Source organism: Chelon labrosus, assembly GCF_963514085.1.
Source record: "Chelon labrosus genome assembly, chromosome: 8".
NCBI lineage: Eukaryota > Metazoa > Chordata > Actinopteri > Mugiliformes > Mugilidae > Chelon > Chelon labrosus.
In genome coordinates, this window is record NC_140358.1 from 10956406 (window position 1) to 10974317 (window position 17912).

Genomic DNA, 17912 nt, shown 5'->3' on the forward strand with positions numbered 1-17912 from the left:
CATTTAAACCAAAAAGAAACAGGACATTGTTTGAGTGGAATCAGCGGAATTCAGTTGCATTAGTGCATTAGTTTAAATGCTGTTGTTTTTTGGGTTGTTTTTTTTTTGGAGGGGGCAATTAATTTCTGGGTTAAAAATACCCACAAGCATAAGACACATGTCAGGACCAGGCACTGCTGAGTTTTGCCAGACATCAAGAGGCAAATCACCGCTACGGTTTTGAAAAAAGGAAATTGGGCAGCTACAAAAATAAGAGCCCTCCAGTTGACTAGAACACACCAAAACTGTGCATATTATTATATAAGTGGGATCAAGCAGCACATTATGACTGCCCTGAATGCAGCTGCTTCATAAAAATGAATATTTAGCACACGAGAAACCTGCCAGGGTTCCTTTGGTCAGTGCTTTCATTCTTAATGTTTTCCTTCATATTTTCCCCTCTTCTTCCTCTACTCTCACTCCTTTCCCAGCTTCACTTGCTCAGTCTTTCCTCTCTCCCTCTCCCTCTCTATTTGCCTGCCTCTCTCTCTCTCTCTCTCTCTCTCCCTCTGCAGCAGACCTCAGAGCAGGCTGCTTTCATCAAACATGCGATTCCTATTCATAGAATGTAAACAGTAATGCAGCCAAGCTGGTGTTTCCATTTCACATTCAGTGCAGTTGAGCAGACGGGCTTAAGCTTAACCCCCTCACTGCTATACTGGAGATGGCTCCTATTCCAAAACCTCTTTCGGATTTTGGTGATTTTTTTATTCAAAGTCAGCTTTGTCTCTTTTTTTAACAATGATGTTTTCACACAGAAAATAAGTCAAATAAAGGTCCTACTTGTAAAAACGCACTCTGCACTGCAAACTGACTGCACAATGAATTTATTTCCGGTGTTGGTTTCAAATGATTTTGTCTCGGACAGGCTGGCAGAACTGTGCAACAATTTTTCCCCCCAATTGCCTGGCAAGCATCAGATCATCAGGCTTCAAGGTCAGCAAGCACTCTTCCACCATTTCAGCAGAACATTTAAAAAGGAAGCAGACAGAGCTGGGACTCGCCGAACAGGACGCCATTCCCTGGTTACCGATGATAGCGCGTGATGGGGAAAGCATGGGCCAGGACTCTGGGGACAAGTTATCTCGGACCACCTCAGTTAATCTCTCGGAAGCTCCCATTATTGCATAACACACAGTGCAGGAAATCGTGCATATTGGTACAGTAGGGAGCTGCTGATCTAGTTACTGATGTGCTGGATGGCGTCCAAAGTCAGTTGTGATCACTGAGCTCATCAACAAGTAAATGTAGTTACATAGTGATGACATACTGATTCATTTTGTTTCATCCTGTATAAAGCACTCACAGTATGAAAAATGGAGATCCAAAGCAAATTCAATGTCTATCTGTAATCAAAAAATTATCCATCTATCAGAATTTACATTTTATCATAATTTGTGTTTGGTTTGATGAAATGCACATTCCTACTGAGTCTAGTTTGTATGTAAGTAGGTATATGTTTGTGTTCTGTATCAAGGTAACAGCAATGGAGACAAACTGAGTTTAGATGGTGTACATCTCTCTGTTACTTATGCATATCGCACATGCAGGTGAGCACACTCACACCAGCGGACAGAGACAGCACGTTGGAAAACATGTCGCGTCAACCCTCTGAAAAAATGAACTGAGAAGAAATGTTCAAATAGCTACTCAGTGGTTATATAGACTGCTGCCATTAAAAGAAACACACGATTTAAGTGTTTGTTCCGATGTCCATCAGCAGCATCATCCTCCCTCCCAAACCCCGCCCCCTCAAAGCCTCAAACCTGGGGGCAGCACTGCATCTCCGGCACAAACAGGATTCAAAGATCTGCGTTTGGTGCTTCAGGACATGTGTTGACGTTTTCATCTCCACATGCCAGGTGTTATCGATATATTCAAATACAGTCATGACTCATAGTAATATTGACTTCCTCTGGCTTGTCACTAACGTTACGCATGTCTCCTTTTTATTCCCTGCACTCTTTCTTTTTTTTTTTCTCCCTGTCAGCCGCGCTGATGAATGCTTTATTGCATGAAGGGCATTTGCTGATGCAAGACGCTGAAAATGAAATAAACAATCAATTCTCGTCAAGCGCAAGGCCGAGCCCCACTAATTGGTTTAATACATTTAAACATGAAAGCGGAGTAAAATGAGATTTTCACAGAGTTGTGACAGTGAATAGAACACACCTCCTCTCCTTTACCCTCTTCCTAATGCTTCTGCCTGTTACAGCTTGGCACCCTGTGGGTAATAAAGTTAATACTGTCAGACGTCGTCTCATCAGCTCTTTGAGGCTCTATTTCTGTGGTGGAGAGCCTTATCAGCCCTCAACACAGCACTGTAGCAACTATGCCCCTGCCTCACTTCACGCCGCTTCCATTATTCATGTGCATTTGCCCAGGTGAGAACAAACCCTGGATAAGAACTTGGCAGAACAGCTTATTAGATATTTAGACGCAGCTGAGAACGCCGGAGGGAGCAAAGGACGGAGGAGAGAGCAAGAACAGAGGCTCCGCTAACAGTTGACAAAAGGAAAAATATAATTAGTAAGCAGCCTTCAAAGCCACTGGCAAGTGTTCAGGTTGTAGACTGCTGACCGTAGCCATCAGGGCCACCAGACAAACTGTGGTCAAGCACACCTCTATTTGTACATAATCATATATATTTTATTTTCTGTGGCATGCATGCAGAGCGTGGCAACACTACTACTTTCAAAGTGATCGGATCAAGTAGGGATAAATCCAGAATAATGTTCTCAGAACAAAAATCTAAAATGTTTAAATGATAAACTATACTTTCTCTTAAGCCTCAGTTCGGCTTCTGAGGCTTGTTAAGACTACTAAGCTTTCTCAGAAAAGCAATGTCTACCAATTTCAATTCGAGCGCACCTTGAGCATTAGGCAAAAGCTACAACATTAATTCTGTTTTATTTTCTATGACTAGCCTGCAGAGAAGTCCTCAATAACTGATATTCTGGAGCAAAAGTATTCCCCTAAAATAAGGCGACGGACTGAAAGAGCATGCTCTGCAAGAACTTAAGAAATTCATTGTCTTGCCTTCAGAAAACAAGCTTGCTTATAGTGACACTTGACACCAATTCAGCTTCAATTTTTCTATATTTCCATTCTCCGCTCTCAGTGTATATATGTGCACAAGAGCGTGGTGCCAAGTTAATGGCTTACCTTTTACTGGAATTTTCTATAAATATGCAAATTTACTCCACGTCGCGTGGAAAAGCAATCTGCGCACACCACATAAACAGCACTCTGAGCTTCCGAAAAGAGGATCTTTTCAGCGGGAAATTGCATTCTTGCTCCCCGTACACCTATACGGGACTGGAAAGACTGTCAAGAAAACAATAGCAGTTCGTATGAAGATTGACGACATATTCGATGAAAAGTTTTCCCATCGCGGAAAAGAAGCTGACAACTATGAATGCATGTTTGTGCTTTGAATGAGCAGTGGAACTGATCCATAAGGTGCCGGCCACTTTATCAGCACCTTGCCGAGCTGTATTAGTAAATGATGTTGTCTACGCTGGTGTTATTGATTCTGGAGGATGCCCGAGTCGATACTGAGGTCTCAAAAGCATGAGAATCCAGACTGCCCCCGCGTCACCTATTCTCATTAAGAAAGGAAGTGGGGGAAAGAATATTCAGCTGTCAATTCATTTCAGCAATTTTGCAAGCATTTTTTGCAGGGAAAGGAGGAAAAACCTTTACTCTTGCAGCCACAGGTTCATGCAGTGCTCGGCGATAGGATTCAGATAACGAAAGACAAAGGAGAACGCCTAAGTGATAAATGTGCGTGTCTTTGCCGAGAACCTCGTGCGCATGCTGTTTTTCCTAAATCTGCCAACACCTGCAGCTGGGGTTCAACCTTTGGAACTGTCTGCACCGCCTGCCAGCTGGGGGAAAATAAATTTATACGCCTGATACAAAAGATAGTACAGACGAAAGACTTGTTGGAGCTGTCTCGGCTGAGTAATCCATAACCTCATTACATACAGATGGAGTGACTAACCTCCTTTTTGGGGGTGACTCTTTCTTCCTCGCTACTCTTTCGAGTAAAGGTGGAAGTGAAAAAAGAATGCTTTAAATTATTTGGGTGTGAAAGGTCTTATTGCCACATATCGCGCTGCATACTATACTGTGGAGCCATGTGGTGATCATGGGCTGCATTTATCCAGATGCAAAGAAGTGAAATGCCTTGACTTGTCAGAGGAGAGAATAGGCTACTTGTCAAAAAGCTATTAAACAGCAGCTTTCTTGCTTTAAGTACAGCGTTCACCTTGGGTCAGAGTCTGTACCCCCCCCCCCCCCCAACATAATACATCCAGAAGGGCCATTCGCCACTCCAACTGTAGTAGATGGCACCATTAATAAAGCAGGAGGTGTTTGTGAAGTGTTACTAGTCTGTTCAGTTATTCATGGCGACCGAGTGTGAAGTAGAGAAGGAGACAAAAGAAGCCGAGGAGGACGAAAAAAAATAAACTAAAACGCAGCGAGGTCGAGAGAAATTGGAGCAGAAATAGATCGCGCACTCGAAAGAGAAAAACAAAAGAGCAATAAAGACGGAGAGAGTGGAGAGGGGAGGAGAGGCGGGGGACCTTGCCATCGGTGTGACCCCAGGGAGGGGGTTCCTGTCCTCTATCTCGCTCTACAAAGTCACAGCCTTCTATTTATACAGCACTGTAATGTTTGGCATTTCCTTCAAGGGGGGAAGAGTGTGAGCCATTGTTTTTCTTGGCCGCTGGTCGATTGGCTCCGCGGGCTCCGTGCGCTGAAATGTCAGCGGCTTATAGCTCTATTTGTTCGATTAGCGCTATTTGTCGCTGATAAACAATCATTGGTCGCTTCGCAAGACGGGAAATCTTATTATTGTCAGCCAAGACAAGACACGTTGATTCCCAGCACAATGGATGAGCTCAGACAGCTTGATGGATTGAGTTCCCTTTCTGTCGTTTGTGAAATATTGATATGAGACACGCTGTAGGCCTTCTGTGTTTGTATCACAACAGTCATGAGACAGATCTGAGCTTGACGACTGCAGCTGTGGCAACAATGATGCTGCAACGATATGCAACATGTAATCATTGCATTTGCAGTGCCGAGCAGTCCCACCTCTGAACTGAAGTAGCAGACAACTCCGCTGACAAGGAACAAAACACAGACAACGTCGTGAAATGTTGGGATTGCGTTCTGAAATCATCTGAGAAGAACGCACGGTATCAGCCAGAAGGTCAGTTTTTTTTCCCACTCCATTAACTCTTTCTTGCTGTTCAAACACACACAGTGCTGATAAGGCCACATACTGTACGCACACAAAACAACAACACATTTAATGAATGCACACCGCAGAAATGCTAAGTGTACCAGAATGCACAACTGTGAAAGTCTATAAATGGCTGCATTCACCTGGGCTGGGACGGAGTAATTTTTCACACGCTCGCTAAAATATTCCAAATGATGTGTTCGGGAAAACAGGCAACACCCCCTCCTCGCTGTATCCCACACCCCCCCTCATCCGAAGCAGACACAAATCAATAGGTTGTTAGTTAAACAATAGCTGCCCTGCATTGCCGGCATTTTAAAAATAACTGGTCCCCGGGGCACTGCAAAACCACAAGGAATAATTGTGAAGGTTAACAATACCTACTGCTATATCAATATCGAGCTGAACCAACGGCCTGGAGACTGAAAAAAAAAAGAACTCAGTCAAAAGCCTTTTTCGCTGGAGGCAGGTTCAAGAACTCCTACTCATACCTATTATGGATTAAAATGGTCAGCTTCAGTGCAGCAACTTTCTATTTTAAGTAACTAAAAGTGTTTAAATGAACCTCTTGCAGGCCTTGGCAGATGATCTATGCGTAGAGGAGACTTCAGAGAATACAAGCGATTCCTACAGATCACTGTAACTAACCTGTAAAACAGCAAGAGAGGAAAGATGCTGCTGTGAGAGGGAAGTTGCTCCTTAAAAATACCTGTTGGGTGGATGACGGTGGTGTAAGATGAAAGTATATATATATAAATATATATGTGTGTGTGAGTACATGAGTCAGTCGAGGATTTGTTTTCACCTCCTCCTCCTCCCTAACTTTCTGTCGTTGCTCTCTGATCTGCACAGCTCTTAACCCTGCCCACAATCCTGCGAAAATCCATGAAGCTCCGCGAACATCTTTCTTTCATGGCCCCTCCTGTTTACACCTACCTTCATGATCTGTCGCTTTATAGTTAATTCTCTCTCTGCCTGCGTTTTCCAATCCCTCTATTTTTATCACAGCCGCATCCCGGCCTGTGCCGCTGAGTGCTGATGTTCATTACGGCAAGCAGCACATCTCCGTGAAATGGCATCGAAATAAATAGAAAGACACTTGAGCTGCTTGCACACATGCAACGCAGCCCTGGACTTATCTAGACATGAGGAGGAGCTTTATGGGAGAATGCAAATGTGCAAATTCGTTGGACAGGACATTCAACAGACTTTATCCTGACAGCTGCCCAGTACAAGTCCATGCAATGTCCAGCTGAGTCGATGTATGAATAGAGTAGCATGTTGATGAAGCTTCCATCATGTGACTGGCAAGAATACAAACAGTTCAGGGTGAAGAAGAAGGGCCATTCAAATACACACACAAATGAGTTTCTGTCAGTAAGAACTGAAGGAATATCAAGGAACTTATATCCTGTATATGACCAAATTATGAAGCTGCTACTCACTGAAACAAAACACTGTGATTTCCACCTGCCCTGCCTCGTGCCTGCTCTACCCAGGGGCCACCCCTCAGCTAAGCCAGTTCTATTTGTAGTAGATAAAAAGAGTCTGGCCAGGACAATGTCCTGTTGTCTACTACATGTGCAAAAGGACAACATTGTCAGGAGAATCATGTCTGACTGTTGCCTGGTATTCAGCCTTTAGACAGGTTTTCATTTCAGTTAGAAATGTGTACATCGCAGTGATGTGGGAAGGAAAAGTTGAGCAGACAATCCATTAAGAATCTAAAACTGCTGCAAACCTGAAAACTCCACAACACTAACCCTGTGTCCTATGATCTGAACTGCCCCCAGGTCACACCACACCCAGCACCACTCCCTGGGCAGAACTCCACACTTCCACAATCTCCACGGCCCCCGCTTCCTAGGGAGAATAGGTGTGGTGCAGTACCCAACGCAGAGGCTTCTGGGGTGGACAGAATGACGTCAGAGCCGGGCCTGATCCCTGGCTCATGACGCCGGCAGGTGAGATCATGGGAAATGTGCATTTCTATAGAAGTACAGCTGGCTGTGAACTAGCATGGCTGAAGATCGGCCACCTCCTTAGCTCAGCTGCTGCAAAACACAGTAAGCAATCTGAAGACGGGAGGGGGAGGGGGAGTAGAGTTCCTAACTTCAGCATTAACAAACAAGCCCGATGGACCAGAACACATTTCAGCACTTTACAAAACTACCCAAATTGGTCTTGTCTTTTTTGTCTCATAAGCACGACACACTTACAGTGTTTTAGATAAAGATGGCTTTCCCCAAAATTACTGCAGCAAAGAATTACTGTTATATTAACAGCACCACAGTCAAGCACTCATAAGTGGCACGGACAGCAATTAAACACAACCAGTGGAACCAGTAAGCATAAAATCACATAAATATTGTTTTTGGCCAGAAGGAGAAAACTAACCAACGTGTTGCCACGCATGAGTACTCTGATCTGTGCTGATCTACATGCAGCGCGAACGCATCTGAGAGACAGGCCATGCCCCTCTAGGCAGAGACCTTGCATTGCACTCGCAATGAAGAGATCAAAAGGATCTGGAGACAAAAACAGGAGGCAGTCTGTCAAACCATACATGAACCCATGCTATGTCTGCATCAGCTCTCACACTCATTCCCCAGATCAGTGCTTTGTCACATAGAAACCATTTTCTTTAATGGATAATCCCCCGTCACATTTATCTGCAATCCTGGTTTCCTGTTTTTTATGACTAATTACAATTACCTTCACATTGACATTTTAGTCTTACTTGTATCTCCGACGTCTGCAAAAATGGGTATTTCTTTCAGAGACTGATCTGACTTTTGTTTGACAATGTGAATAATGTGAAGAAATGTACCTGCTATATTATAAAAGGTGGCCAGTGGGTTGCAAGTTCAGTTCAGTTCTAATTTCAGCTATGGGAGAGAGGTGAAGAAATGTTTCATTCTTGACCCGTTGCCGTTCCGACCGATCGTCTGGCAGACTTTTTGGCACGCCTGGTGGTATCCTTAGAAAGAAACCGTGTAAAATACTAATTTTCTGTAATATGACTGTCAAATCTGAATTGGGACTAGGTAAGACTTCAAGCTGTGGTCCCATTGTTTTTCATTTTCCAGTCCACACCTTCAAACTACAGTCATTTTGTAGTAAAAAAACTTAGAGGGACATAAAATCCTTCTTTTTCAGTGTATTAAAGCGCCCATTACTCAGTGTCAGTGGCACCTGGACAGATTCTGACTGCTGTTGAGAAGAATTCATAATGTTATCTTTCAAAAAAAGGCCAAAACCTTGCCTGCACTCCAAATGGTTCAAGAACAACTTTATATTTGCTTTGGTATGCCTTTTTTTTTGGCGTTTTAGTTAAACATTGCAGGAATGTTAAGGGGTTAATACAGATCTATGAAGAGGATGTGTGTCTTCTGAAACAGTGGCTGGTTAGGGACTGTTGCTGTTTTATCTATTTTGTGCTGACTATTACAGATCTCTGTAGTTTTGTACCTTTTGGAAATACCACAAAAATCTCCCAACTATTTCAAGAAGCTCTATAGAACTCACAACGACTTATTATTATGCTTACTTCTCCTCCTAACCCATTACTTTAACCCATCTTAAAAGCATGTCTTCTCAGATGTTTTTGCTAATATAATATACAGCAGTATAAAAAGATGCAGCAGTTCATTTAAAACACAAACAGTCAAACGTGACAGTAAATTTGAACCAAAACCTACTACTACTATCGATTCAGGCCCCACATTTGCCAATACAGAAGGCTCTTCTCAGCTCATTTACTCTCCGTATGTGGGCAAACAATATGGCAGAGGGTAAAAACTCAGGAGCGCACGGTTTATCACAGGAGCCATGTCTGCCCGCCGAGATGATTTATTTGAACTGTTGAGAGGAATTAGTGGAATTGCTGTGTTCTAGATGTGTTGCAGAAGGCTGGAGCACTGTGACGAATGGTGAGGCGGAGAGCAGGGATTTTAAAACATCGGGGGTTCAGAAGCATGGCTGGCTTCTCATGGTATGTGCCTCGAATGAATGAGACTGACCACTTCAGCACGCTGGAGCGCCAGACTCCCCTGTCATGAGGCTCAGGTGATTTGCTTATCCATATATTACTGGCAGCTGTACCAACATTAAACCGACACGTTTTCAACTTCAAAGTTTCACCAATGGGAGCCTATCCAAACGTTTTAATGTCACTCGGAATTAGATATACAATTCCTGCCCTTCTGAAATTAGTATTAAAAAAAATCCCTCTCAAAGAACAGGTGGCCTGTCTGGGTTTAAAGCTTTTGAAGGGCATTTGAGGACATAAATGTGTGTGGGAAACACAACGGTCTGATAAGGACTTGCAAACACATTAGCAAATCAGCTTATTCTCACAAATCGCTTAATGAAAAAAAAAGATGTCCAGAGGGCAAGGCAGAGACGTGGCTACGGTCTGCTTTCTACTTTTAAGTGAATCGCTGTACTGTGTTATTAACACCCTCTTATGGTCAGGCTGCCGCATTCACTGCACAAAAAGTCAAAACGGACAAAGTAACTGCGATGTTGAACGTATTCGCGTTGATCCGTTTAATTCACTTTCGCTGCATGCATCACTGCGCAACAATGTTTCTCGAAAACCACCGCTTCCTCTTAATCCCCCCGGCTTCCTTCAGTGAATAGACAGAGATGTATACACAATAGGTCAAACTAAATAGGCTAATGGCAGGTGAAGCCGACAAGACGGTGAGCTTTGCGGTGTGCCCTGAAGCACTGACTGTGAGAAACACCTACTTTTCCTCAGAGGTGAAGAGAGTGTCGGGTTGAGGGAGAGGGGAGAGGGGAGAGGGGAGAAAAACAAGAGGGGAGGAAGGAAGGAGGATGAGAGAGTCCACAGGAAAACAGCCCTGAAGATAGAGAGACAGTCAGGAAAGCGAACGTATGGCATTTGAAGGAATAAGAGGCAGCCTGAAGCTTTAACCCTGTCGGTTTGAGATGGAAGCATACATGAGTGTGCTGATGTGTAATCAGCCTGATGAGCCATGTTGTGTAATAGCATGAGACAATCAGCTCGGAGGAACCCCAGACTGGGTATACTAGTACAGTGCACTTACAGGACATGCACAGGGCTGATTGGGTTTGTGCTTTTAGGCCACCTCATCATGGCTACTCAAAATGCTCGCACAGGGACAGAGAGAGGAGGAGAGAAGTGGATCAATCAGGAAACGGGATTCGGGGGTTCAGCTAAAAAGGCACAGAAGCAGGCAAGCTGCTACAGACACACTACATGGCAGACATTCATCTCATAAGAGCAGTGGGGACGTCTCCTTTGCGAGCCAACACCGCAGCAAACAGAGGAACAGTCAAAGCAGCCAACAACAGGCAGGTTTCTTCATGCTGTCAGCTGAGCTCAGCAGGATTATCAGAACTCAGTGGAGTTCAGTGTTTGGCATCCAGCACTGGGATGAATTATGTGCAGAGACGCTCCAACACTACTTTTCATCACAGTCTGATAGGATATTAATTCTAGGGCACCAGACGCTACCCCGCGGCAGGTTCGGTTTTCGACTCGGGAGTCGGCGTTCGTTGCTTTGGATCTGCTGGAATCAGAAAGGAAAGGCTTCATTCAGATAGAAATGACGCGTGCATTCGCGTTGAACGACACTGAGAATGCAAAAGCCTCACAAGCGAACAACTAATTAACTTTCAATCGACATTTAAACGAGTCAAAACTCCTCATAGGAATAGTACAGGACGGTTTGTACATGATTCCTGAGAAGAAAATAAAGATGTGGTTCACAACTGATTATTAAAAACTGCATCTCAAGTTTCTATCTGAGAACAATTCAGGTTGCCTGTTTGCTCTTGGGAGGATATCCACTGCGCTGGTATAAGGACCCTGGTGTATATATCACCCCAAACAAAAGAGAGATAAATTGTAAACAACCAAAGTGCCCCTGTTTTATGGGCAACCTCCTGCTCCTCAGTCGAGCCTATAAAGCCCCTTAAATAAGCAGTGCGCATTTAAAACTGTTGTACTCTTGCTTCGCATGGCAGCAACACATGAATCTCTGCTGAATCAGTCCAATGTCAGTATGGTTCCCAGCAGGGGCTCCCACACTGATGCTGGCAGCATCTTACTGGAGTTACAGGGGACTTCGAGGCAAACTATAGAGCAGGTTTAATTTCACTACATTTCCCTTGAAATGATTCCGGTTAGACAATGTGGTTTTAATGAAATCTCACCACCACAACGAGTGAATTCTTTGCAAATCTACTCCATCAGCAACACATCCGTATATGGCATCATACCAGGTCTGCGTGTCTTCATCATCACAGACACAAAGCCTACGAGAAAACCTGTCCGAGCACTAATCTAAGTTTGAGCACCACACCAGCAGCCTACCTCAGACATGTTCGTGTGCGTTAGACTCGGATCCTTTAAAGAGAAAGCTTAAAAAAAAAAAAAAAAATCCCAAATGGACGGCGGAAAAAATAAAAACCTCTCCCGTTTCAACTCCCGTTCGCTTCTTTCTTTCACCCCCCGGTGTGCCAGAGCGCAGCCACAAACCTGAACCCAGCACAGCTAGACCCGAGTCAGACACCTCTGAGAGCGGAGGGGAGGGGTTTCAGACACCTACCAGCTTTACATGCCCAACACTCTTTTCTTCTGTCATCTTGAAATCAGCCCGAAATGAATCGGGGGGTAAAACACGGAAGAAGGGGTGGACACAGCGGTTGATCCGAGCCGGGGTACTGCTGAGGACTTCGTCCGTTCCACGGGGCGCAGCGCCGCGCAACGCAAAACACCAGACTGGTGCGTACAGGCAGTGGGCTGCACCGCTCCGCTGGCGACAGCTCCCAGGCAAGCGGAATATTCAACTTTGGGAAAATGAGAGGGGGATAGAGCGAGAGAGAGAGAGAGCGAGAGAGAGAGAGAGAGAGAGAGAGGCAGACAATCGCAGGAAAGCGGCTCCTCCTACTCATACAATACAAAAAGCAAAAGCCAGCAGTTAGAAGCGTCAGTGCGTTGAAGTGAACAGCTCTGCACAAACTGTAACGCACCGCTCCTGTAGTCTGTTTTACTATTTTATGTGTCAGCAGCACACTCTGAGTCACTATGTTTAATATAGTTTATTGGATGAGTAGATGAACACAACTCTTTTTGGAGCAAAGTCAACTCAAAACCCAGCGCCACTGCCTCTAACAGGGGTCAGACAGAGAGGTCACAAACGGTTTTAATTAAGCTTTCCACCGGCAGTTACTGATGACAGCAGTTTTCCAGCCCAGATGAGGAACGAATTAACGGCAACCATCACTCTTCGTTTTCTTATTCTGGAAAATGATGCAACCCCGGGCAATAAAGGCAGGCTTCAGATATTAAATATCATCCATTGTTCATTATTATCAATAAGTAGGTGGTATAGTACCACTTTCAAATGCAAAAAAAAAAAGGCCCAAAGGCAGCAATTAGAATATTCACAGATGTAAATGTGAGCAAAAGTGGTTTATAATAAGGGCGATATCGCACTCTAATGTCCGGGATTAATTACGTGTATGTGTGGTTTTGTGTGTGTGTGTGTGTGTATGTGTGTCAAATTCCTATATGACTCATTTTGTCTGTTATTTAATCCGAATTCGTTTGTCCCGCATTGCTTCCATCATACACACCGGAGACATCACATATAGCCAGAGACGTGTAAAACAAACCAGAATCACTCCAACTTTGATCTGAAGAAGTGTGTGTGCTGTCTGGACCCGCGGGTGTGTGCTCGGCTGCTTTGGTGTGCGCCTGTGTGTGCCTGGAAACAATGCGGAGGTTAAGAGGTTTTTGCAGAGCAGAGCTTTCCAGCTGGCTGCTCTAGCATGTTGTTGCTGCTCTCTGTCCTCCGTGCCCTGCACCTGTCTGACTTGAGACAGGCTTGTAGTGCCCTTTCTTCCCTTTGCGGTGGCATCTGCCTTATAGCCACACGCACTGAGGTTGAGACATAATTACACGCATATGCAGATAGTCAGAATAATAACAAAGTATGTCATGCCTTACTTTACAACAAAAAAACTTTAGTTTAAGTGTTCAAAGCATACCCAGAACGACCACCTCATTACTGCTCATGTGTGAACCAGCCTTCATTTAAGTCACTTTTAAGGCGTCATTCATAGATTTAAAAGATCAAAAGTAGGCAGGATTTTTGTCTGATTAGGGCGGAGGCCACACAGTTCGATTTTGGAAATATGAACATGTCAAATAGGTGCGTAACACAGCAGGGAGGCTGCAATGGGAAAACATCGCCAGACAAGGCGTGGTCTGACAAGCAGGTGTGTTCCTCGACTGTCAACAAGAGGAACCACAAAGCGCCTGAGAGCTTTTCTGTTTCTTTAAGCTTACCCTGTACTTTATTTACCCGTCTGTCTATGACGGATACATCTACAAACACAGAAGTCTGGCCTTTTCTTGCCTCGATAGCCATCTGCGGCCACCCGCTTTGCCCGATCTTGTCCAGTTATGCGCAGCAGCGCTGGCCTCCCTGAGTGGAAATCATTCTGCTGATCAGTTCTGCACGGCATGGGAGAGTCTATCTGTTATCTGTCTCTCTGCTTGGCTTATTTTTCACTAAGATTCTGCGACGTCACTGTAGAGTCACAGCGGTGTCACCAGACAAACAGGTCGATTGGTATTTGAGTTTGATTACAGGAAAAATAAACACGACAGATGTCGTGCTAACTCGAGAAGAGAGGTGGATATCATCAGTTTTTTTTTTTTTGTTTGTTTTGTTTTACACGCAATTCAAAACCTGTACTCTGTTTTGATCAGTGTGATTTAGTTTATCACACAATCTAATTTCCTCTGTAAATGTGGATTTATTAAAATATCATGGTTAGTGCACGCTGCGGGTGAATATTACCGTAATTCCCAGGGGAGTATTTTGGATTTTAATAGGCCTTTTACCCTTTGAGCCTGACAGAATGGCTGACTGATTGACTGCACAGACTAAGCTGGGATTCCGCCCCAGGCATCCATCAGCGCTGTCTTCACTCACTGACCACGTGGATATGTGAATACCGTGTGAATGGCAGTTGTCTCCTCTGAAGGCAGCTCCAGCGTTCGCCAATCCAAATGAACTCAGCGATTTGTGGGTTGGACTGTGCTAACGTATGTTGACTCAGAGCGTGCGCGAAGCAGCAGCTCTCTTCTTTTGTGCACTGATAGGTCAGGGGATTTCTATGTATATTTTGTTAGGGAGCTAGTTTCTTTTCTTTATTTATTTTTTTCTGATCCACTGAGACTCACTTGCCAATATGCCACGCTACCATGTGATTATAGCGACTACATCAGCAAATACACAACTGATAAAAGGGGATCACAGCATTAGGAGTTCTCTTATAAAGCCTTTGAGCTACTATAGATAGTCAACTTGAGCCTGCCATTAATCTCAAATGACACGCTTAGTAGGTAATGCTGCACCATTACAACTTCTAAGCCATCGGTGCCTTACTAACACTAACACACTGACATGCCTGCTGTCACAGCCACATGCTGCGCCGCTGCTAATAGTGCAGCTGAAGTTCATATAGCATCTTAATCCTCCACCTCCACCCACCACCCACCTATAGACTCGTCAGTTCCCAGTCCCTGCTGTGCTCGATGTGGTGTTTCACGGCAGGGATAAGGTCAGGACCCAGACATTGTCTATATTTACATAACAATCAATTCACCACAAGTTGGCTAATGTATTATTTTACTTTTTCAATGAATTAATCCATTAATATATACATTTTGCATTCAGCAGCTTAACTCTTTACTACAACTTGTACTGGATGCTATTAGTATACAGAGACGTCATTTTTTAACTATTTATACTGTAAAACTTTACTTTAGAAGCACTTCATTGACAGCATTTACATGACAAACATTTTCTCTCCAAACGAATATAATGAAATGTGACGTAGAAAAAAAAAAAGGCCACTGACAAAATGAGGACAGGATAGAAAACCCCGGCTGCTGTGGACAGTAAACACACAGGCCACTGGAGACTTGGCCTCGCCATTGTGCTGCTGCGGTCCAGGCATGGGACACATTACATTTCAAAATACCATCAGCGACAGTACTTAACAATGCCCGCGCGTGTGCACGTGCATGTGCGCGCTCGTGCACCTCGGAGCATTCACTCGCATGACAAATCGCCAACACCACCGAGCAGCGCGTGTCCAGAGGAAATGCATCAGCTCCTCTCTTCCTCTTTCCTCTCCCAGCCCACAGATCATCAGGGACATATTGTGCAGCAGCAGTCTGACTGCGTGCTGCAGAAACATGAAGTGATCAGGGAAAAACAGACGCTCGCACAGACATGAAAAAACCCTTGTTTCCTTGAAAACATAGAAATCTTTGACTGAGTGCTGAAAGCTCAGGAGAGTGTTTGTGCTTGTGTGTCTGGCTATGGTGGTGTCCTAGTACATACACTGCTCAGTAGTTGGGTCAGACATTTTATTACTCCAACTTATTTTGCTGAATTGTAATCATTATTTCTTTGATTATCCCATTTCACTTTCATTTGGCATAATACACGGGACTACAACAACAATAACCTTGTGACTGAAGTGTTTTTCAGGTCTTATTCCCAATTTAGAAATAATGTTCATATAAACAGATCAATGAATACACAAAGAAAACAAACAAAATGCCTGACGTGGGATCGCACAATCAGCCTTTCATTAGATATCCTCCACCTCATATCTGATCGTCCTCGCCAATAAAGTCACGCTGCAAATATTCTATTTTTGCAGGCTCAATTCACCTGTGACTCAACAAGAAGAACGCTGTTTTTTTGTATTTTATATAAAGAGGAAGTGGAGAATTGTGCCCCCTGTCAGTTTTTAAATTTTGGCATTTTTAATAAACTGAGCTGCTGTTCTTTGCCCGCTGAAGTCCATGAAGTCATAGTTAAATAGCGTGTACCGTTCTCCCGGTGAGTTAAATGGCCATTTTGTGTGCTGTTTTTACAAGAGACCCAAGAGTCAACGTGAATGTCAGCGTGCTGTCATAAGCAGAAGGGCTGAATCCACATATTTCTGCTTCCTCCCGGACTTAGTTGGGGATTTAGACACTAAACAGGTCAGATAAGTGTCACACTTGTGACGGGGTCAGGTCTGCACTTGGTATGAGAAGACAACAGGCGAAGTGGCAGCGTAAAGGCGGCGTCTAGCAAAATAATAACGTGTCCTTTCTACGCCTTGTGTGTGTGTGTGTGCCTGTATGCTCAACAGAGGGAACGCCAAGACTTTTCTTATCATAGTCACATAGCCTTCTTCACCCTCTGGCTCCACACCAAGACAGGCTGGAGCCGAACGCCGGACAACCTCTGAGGACAGACTGTTGGCTGTCAAAAGACAGACAGAAAAAAATAACACAAAATAACACATTATTTTACAAAAAAAAATAAAAAAATCAATAAATGAAACAAAAAGAGACACTTACTGCACCCAATCAAAATGACTAAAATACAAAATGACCATATTTAGTATAACTGACCTTCATAACATCACCGTAACCCTGGAATTTATAGTTCAGCTGACATGTATAAACACAGTTTTTAATTGCCTTTTTTAACCCCTTAACACTATTTGTCATAACTACAGTGCCTATCTAGAGAGTATTGTGTTTGCACTATAATTTATATGAGAAAATATGCAGCGTTACAGAATTCAGAGGGATTTACGAGGTTTGGGGGACACAAATGGGATCAAGTTTTCAAAAAAAGCGTAGTATCTGTTGAAAAGAGACTGCTGCTTGAGTCAAAACACGAAATATCTAAATATGTTATAGTGTGTCGCTGATACAACAATGAAACTTGTTTCACTCAGTGCAACTTTTCATATAAAAAAAAGAACAGATCTATAAAACATGAGGTGAAAATCTGTATTACAGCAACACGACCCGACAACAACCATCCTCCAAATCGATGCTTCACGACAACACTGTTAACACTTATGTAACTCTATCCGACAAGCCTTCGTACGAACATGGCCTCTGAAACCTTTAAAAGGAATCAAGAGTCAAACCCAGCTTCAAAATCGTGTTTCCATAATGTCACGTTCATGTTCTCTGCTTGAGTAGCCGCCTGGCTCGGGAGCACGCAGCTCGTCGTCAGCTGTCAGAATGTGTAGGATCCAGGGGGCTCTGCTTTTTCGTCTTATGATGCAACAAGTTTAGTTTTGGTTTACAATATTACCTGCGGCTTGGTCGCACCGGACAGCAGCGCAGTCAGCAGACTGAGCCCAGAGGATGATGTGTTTGTGTACATTGCTGTTATTTTCTCCTAACGGGAACGAGAAGGCATTAGTTCTTTAGTATTAGTGCTTCCTATAGTGCTCTTAGAATTGGTCGGGTGTGGATGTCTGTCACAAAGCCATTAAGGTTATGCATTTTACTTTATAGCGGCCAAATGAAACACGGAGACGGATTAAACTCAAACAGTAGGTTAAAGCAACAGATGGACTGAAAACATTTGCGTCTCTGAGCAGACCTGACAGACAAAGATGTGGCAATTTATAGAACAGCACAAGGTTATTTTATGGCAGCACTACTTATATTTATTTGTCCATGTATTCATATCACAAATTAGCTTTGTCATGTTTGTTGTTCAGCTGATCGTAGATT

The 17912-nt window shown here is 43.8% G+C and overlaps 1 protein-coding gene across 3 annotated transcripts in view; it reads right to left on the reverse strand.

Annotated features, from left to right (window-relative positions):
- mid2 (midline 2) overlaps nt 1-17912 on the reverse strand; it is a 107931-nt gene that overhangs the window by 74983 nt on the left and 15036 nt on the right. Inside the window, exon 1 of one of the 3 annotated variants that reach the window (XM_084549739.1) lies at nt 11899-12129. The exons of 1 other annotated variant lie outside the window; for it this stretch is intronic. The gene's annotated coding sequence lies outside the window, so the exon portion shown is untranslated. Of the gene's footprint in view, nt 1-11663; nt 11753-11898; nt 12130-17912 lie in introns of those variants that run through there. One more of the 3 variants, XM_084549740.1, reaches the window with a different exon arrangement.